Source organism: Chiloscyllium punctatum, chromosome 26, assembly GCF_047496795.1.
Source record: "Chiloscyllium punctatum isolate Juve2018m chromosome 26, sChiPun1.3, whole genome shotgun sequence".
NCBI lineage: Eukaryota > Metazoa > Chordata > Chondrichthyes > Orectolobiformes > Hemiscylliidae > Chiloscyllium > Chiloscyllium punctatum.
This window is the reverse complement of record NC_092764.1, coordinates 44,191,714-44,198,261: the sequence shown is the minus strand read 5'-3', so window position 1 is coordinate 44,198,261 and position 6,548 is coordinate 44,191,714. Positions and strand designations below refer to the sequence as shown.

Here is a 6,548-nt window from a genome sequence, read left to right as displayed (position 1 = left end):
GCGCCACCAGACATTTTTGTCCCATGAAGGCGAAATGACATCAACAAGTTAATGTCCAATCAAACAAAGCTCCAAGCTAATCAACAAACTTAAAACAAACCTAACAAACCACTTTGCCATCTTATCCTTTTCTACAAGGCCCCAATCCCCTCAGAACCAGCAAGTTTAAATCTACTCTTGACAAGAGAACCTGCGGACTGTTTAATCGCGGGGAAGGTTGACTCCTCCGCCCAATGGCAGTGGATTGTGACTCTTAAGTATTTCTGTGCAGTTTACAGCGAGATACCTGAAGGGATAAGGGTTGCTTTCGTCATAGAATCCCGTGAAACACACAGCAGAATCAGGGTTAATGCGAAATAGCTGGCTCATTTAAGTAGCTAACTGGCGTTCTGACAGTTCATTGAGGTTCAGTTTTAAATTTAACAAGGAGCTTTACAAAAAAACACAGAATAATTTGATCACTCCCAAACAAAAGGCTATTGAATTCTAATTCTGAGTACACACTGCTGATCTATGTAGCACGATGCTGGCAGTGAATTGAAATAGTGCCAGAGATTGACATCAAATCCATGGCGACCGCAGCGTCCGTGGCAACCGGCGGTGAAACCAAGTGCAGCGAAGTTTCCCTTTGCAGGCCCTGGGTCAGAAAATGCTGGGGTTTGCTTTGGACTGAATTATTCCCAGGCGGCGAGAGACAAGCGATCAGCAGTCACAACGATAACAACAACAAGAAGCCAGGAGCAGAAGCGAGAATCCTCTGATCGCTACAAGGTCATGAGTTTAGTTGCAGCCCAGGAGTGGTGAGTAAGTTGGCAACTGTCAAAGTTTACTGGGCTGTCTGACAGCTTTCTTGTCCCAAGCTTTTTACCCATGTTGATCTCACAGAGCCTGTTCTGAGGATCTGTTTTGGAATCGAGTCGACCTTAAATTGAGTAAAAGGACTAACTCCACCTCCCGAACGGTTGAATCGTGAAACCTGTTAGACTGACTTTAATTCCAGCACGTTTATGCTTGGATGCGGTTTTCTCTATTTGTTGTTGATTTGTTCAAGGTTGACAGTAACTCTCAGGTCATGCAGGCTGCTGAACGCGTGCTTGGAGTTTGTGTGTGTTCCTTTCATCCGCGTCTACAATAAAGTCTACAATGCGCGACAGTGTCGACATTTTACAAAGAGGGAAAAAGAATCCTCCCTGACATTTAAGATATTTTATTTGGCAGCGATGTTTTGCAAGTCTCATAGCAAACACCAGTCCAAATTAGGCAGGAAGGCTGTTTTAACGTTGACAGTAAAACTGAATTTAAAGTAGCTCTAAAATGCCAGTTATTCACAAGAAACAGAACGAGTACAATATGTGAACTGTTCGTGGTACTGTTGGAGGATGGGGTCTATTGAATGTTCATTAGGGAACAGTTTGACCGTCTCGAATTCAGTAAAATGTCTGGGTATCCTTATTTATTCTTGATAGCTTGTACATTTTGTAAAATGTTGCATTGTAATAAGGTAACGCACTAAGCGGTTTTGATGATCTGTTGCAGAATTTACACAGGGTATGGGTGGGGAATTTTTCTCGTCATTTTTAATAATTGTAGCTAATTTTGATATTTACTTTCGGAAGTGGGAGACATGATTATGCATCTTTTATTACATAAATTCACAACTGAACCTGGGGCCCACAACTGGAAATGAGCCAAATCCTGACCGAACGTATGCCTGAAAATCCGCCGGGACTCCATGGAAATCCTGAAGCGAAGAAGTACTTGTGAAGTGCCCGATAAGTTAAAAGTTTGGATGGGTAACTCCCCTTTCCTCCCCCACGACTCTCCGCCAATGTTTCTGATTCTGTAGCACTTAGCTGGGTAGAAGAAATGTCAGACTAAAAACTGGTCTAACACCGCGGTAACTCCACAACTGACCCTTCAATCGTTACTACTTACTCCTCACACCACCCCCAACACACACACATCCGTACATGTAGACATTCTTAACCCACACACACACCCCTTCATATCTGACTGCCAGCAGACTGGATCCAACTACCACTTTAACTGGATCTGACAACCCCTCCGTACCCAACTCTCGAAGCTCTATTGTGCATTTCTTAGACAGCCAGGATCAGAAACGATCTTGGGGGGGAGAGAGAGTGGGCGGCAGCATTAGTCTGGAGGATTGATTAGATTACTAACAGTGTGGAAACCGGCCCTTCGATTCAACAAGTCCACACCGACCCTCCGAAGAGCAACCCATCCTCCTATATTTATCCCTTCACCTAACACTATGGGCAATTTAGCATGGCCAATTCACCTAACCTGCACCTGCACATTTTTGGATTGTAGGAGGAAACCCACGCAGACGCGGGGAGAATGTGCAAACTCCACACAGTTGCCTGAGGTGGGAATTGAGGCAGCAGTGCTAACCACTGTGCTACCCAGGATCTGCCCTCGTTGTGGCGATCGAACCATCATTGCAACTTCTCAGCAGATTCGGCTGATTAATGATGGGGGGAGAGTTTTTGTTTGTCTTCACTCAACAGGACAGTATGCAAAGATTCTCAGAATTGTCCGGATGCGTTCAACATGTATCTTAGTTCGTTATGGGTGAAAGCATAGAATGGTACAGTACAGACGGTAGACATTTACCCCATTGTCTTGCGCCAGTTCTCTGCAAGACCTTGCTGAATATATTTTTGAAAGCCAAGGTAACATCTGCATCAGTGCATTCCAGATCCTTATCACTGGCTGCAGGGTTTTTTTAAAGTCTTCCTCAATCATCTTAAATAGTTTTCTTTGCTTCTCAATGTTTCCACCAAAGGGAACAGTTTCTGCATATCTGCTCCGCTCAGACCCCTTAAGATTTTGAATATCTCAATCAAATCACCTCCCAACAGTCTTCAAGGAGAACAATCTTAACTTGTTCAGTCAATCTGCTAAACTGAAGTTTCTTGTGTTTGGAATCATGGACAAATCTAAACTGGCCAATTACTGCACCATCAATTTACTCACGATTATCTGTAACATGGAAGGAGTCACCATGTTTTCAAGCAATTAATTGTCCTTGACATCAAGGCTGCACTTGACTGAGTGTGGCATCAAGGAGCCCTAACAAAACTAGAGTAAGTGGGAATCAGAGGCAAACTCTTCTCTAGTGTCATAGCAAGCGAAAGGAAAATGGTTGTTGTTGTTGGAGGTCAGTCATTTCAGCTCCAGGACATCTCTGCAGGAGTTCTTCATGGTAGTGTCCGAGGTCCCACCATCTTCAGCAATGACCTTCCCTCCATCATAAAATCAGAAGTGGGAATGTTCACAGATGATTACACAATGTTCAGCATGATTCTTGATGTCTCAAATACTTCAATTGAAGGGAAACCTGGACAATATCCAGACTTGTGCTGACAAATGGCAATGGACATTTGCACCACATAAATGCCAGGAAATGACCATCTTTAAGAAAAAAGTTAACCATCACCCCTCAATATTCAATGACATCTCTATGGCTGAAACCACCACTATCAACATCCTCAGTGTTACCATTTACCAGAAACTGAACCGGACTAACCATGTAAATACTGTGGCTTCAAGGGTAGGATTCCTGTGATAAGTAGCAAAGCCTGTGCATCATCATCTACAAAATACCAGTCAGCAATATGGTGGAATGCTCTCCATTTGTCTGGATGAGTGTATTTCCAACAACTCTCAAGTAGCATTGCATTATGTAGGACAAAGCAGCCTGCTTGATTGGCACCATGTCCACAAGCATTCACTTCCTCCACCACTGTCCCACAATAACAGCTGTGTGTACCATATACAAGATGCAGTGCAGAAATTTACCAATGCTACTTAGTAACTTCCAAATCAATGACCAATACCACCTAGAAGGATGAGGGCAGTTGATCCATGGCAATGCCATCTACTGCAAATTCCCTTCTAAGCCACTCACCATCCTTGCCTTGAAAGTATTTTTCAAATCCTTCAGTGTCACTGAGTAAAAATCCTGGAACTCCCTTCCTTATGTTACAGTGGTTCAAAAAGGCAGCTCACCACCACCTTCACAAAGGCCACTTTGGATGGGTAATAAATGCTTGCTCAGCCAGTAAAACTCTCAGCCCATGCTTGAAGAGAATTTCTCATTTCTTTTTTTCTATATGATAATTCCAATGACCATAACACAGGAGCAGAAATTAGGTCATTCTGCCCATTGAGTCTGCTTTGCTATTCAATCATGGCTGATAGGCTTTCAACCCCATTTCCCCACTTTCTCCCCATAACCTTTGATCCCCTTGGCAATCAAGATCTTCTCTATCTCTGTTTTAAATATACTCAATGACTCAGCCTCCACGGCCCTCTGCAGCTATGCATTTCATAGATTGACTACCCTCTGGCTAAAGAAGTTTCTCCTTATATCCATTCTAAAGGGTCTTCCCTTCAAGGTTTTGCCCTCAGCTCCTAGTGTCTCCCGCTATTGGAAACATCTTCCCAATATTCAGTGTGTTCAGGCCGTTCAGTATTCTGAAAGTTTCAATCCGACCCCCTCCCCCCCCATATTTCTAAACTCCGAGTATAGTTCCAGAGTTCTCAAACGTTCCTCATATGTTAAGTCTTTCATTCCTGGGATCATTCTCGTGAACCTCCTCTGAACCCACTCCAGGGCCAGTACACCTTTCCTGAGGTATGGGGCCCAAAATTGCTCTGACCAGAGCCTTTTAAAGCCTTGTAATGTCTTCACAACCTTTCTAAAGTATAGTTCCCAGAAATGGATGCAATTTGCCAGTTGAAGCCAAGCCATTGTTTGTACAACCTCATGATAACTTTTTGCTTTTGTACTTTATGGTCTTACGTGAAGTTAAAAATTAAGCAGCTAAAGAATGCTTGTGACATTAACAAAGATACTTAATACTGTAGAAAGCCTTGTGGAGTACATGAAGTACAGGATTCAGGTGAAAAAGGAAACTAGAAAGAGAGAATTTGGAAAAGTATTGGCAGGTCTAATCAAGGAAAGCCCATAGGTATTTTGTTAGTACATTAACAGCTAGATGATTACTAAGGAAAGGATAAGGCCAATCACAGATGTACAAAACAACTTATGTGTGGATGCAACTGATGTGGGCAGGGTTTATAATGAGTACCTTTTGTTTCCGCAAAGAGCAGGGACGGTGTAGATGTGCTAACTTTGGAAGAGTGTGAAATATTAGTTACGATTAGAAAAATGTGTGAGGAAATACTGGCTAGACTGACGTTTTTGTCCTGGTGATTTATGCAACTCCAAGATGGTTTATATCCAGGCTGTTAAAGGAAATCAAGGAGGAATTTGACAAGGTCTTACATAGTTGACTGGTAAGAAAAGTAAATGGCCATGGGCACAGGGGAATGTCATGATTTGGATCCAAAATTACTCAGTGAGAGGAACCAAGGGGCAATGGCCTATGAAGGTTTTTGTGAATGGAAACTGACTTCCAGTGGTGGTCCACAGCACAGTGCTGGGTCCCTTGCTGTTTATTGTGAATATTAATAATTTGACATTCAATGTGGGGAGACATGATTGGGAAATTTGCACATGACACAACAAGTAATTCTATATGAAAAGGGTAGCCGTTGACTCCAGAATGGTATCAATAGTTCGCTTACATTGGAGGGAATGTAGTAAATTAAATTTAATCCAGTGAAGTGTGAAGTAGTACGTTTAGGAAAGGCAAAAAATGCTAGAGAGTATTTAATAAAATCAAAGATATTGAGAGGAATAGAGGAAGTGAGATACTTTGGTGTGCGTGCTGGAAGATCCTTCAAGGTGGTAAAGAAATGATTGAAATGACACAATGTAGCCTACTCTGGGAACTGGGTAAAGAACAGTACTCCCTTGGAATTCTAAGATGGGATGTGGCTAACAATAGGGACTTTGTGGCTTTGTTCTCAAAAAAACAGCACATTTACAAATACATATTTGCATTTTCAGTGAAGTGTCAGCCTTACCATTTATGTCTCCTGAGAAGCAGTTATGTTTGTTCCTCTCCCACTATGTGCATAGTGAAGGGTAAATCCTGGAGCACTGCTGGGCTTTAGCAACAGACTCAGTGCTGGAGAACCTGGAAGGTCCTGGCAGTGGTAAGTACTTCTCTCTCTACTGAGAGGGAGGATGTAACGACAGGAGTGCCACAGAGACGAGTGCATAAATAATGAGGTGTGTTACGTGGAAAAGTGTGAGAAATTTCGCTAGGGTTCAAAGAGAAATCTGCTGTGAAATTCACCAAAATGCACACAGCTGGTTCTTTTAAGATTCAGCCCATGGTGTAACCTTTTCACATCATCATCTGTTTGCCCTGAGCGCCATTCTTTCGGCTGTGCCCCCACACATCACCACAAGTACAAACACATCTCTGCTGTTTCTCTTCAGAAGGACATTCAAGGTGAAGAATCTGCAGACAAATTGCTCACAATAAGCTCCAGGAAACCATGGTGACTGGGTGATGTGATCTCCAGTATGTCCCACCTGTTCTTTATTTCTTCAGGAAATCATCCAACTCCCTTCTGAAGATGTGCAGTAAATCTACAGTCCTGCA

General features: G+C 42.8%; 1 protein-coding gene across 1 annotated transcript in view; it reads left to right on the top strand.

Moving 5' to 3' along the window:
* Positions 1-669: 669 nt before the first annotated feature.
* The window catches only part of LOC140496165 (uncharacterized), a 549,133-nt gene continuing 543,254 nt past the window's right edge, over positions 670-6,548 (top strand). Inside the window, exon 1 of the mRNA XM_072595683.1 lies at positions 670-800. The gene's annotated coding sequence lies outside the window, so the exon portion shown is untranslated. The remainder of the gene's footprint in view (positions 801-6,548) is intronic.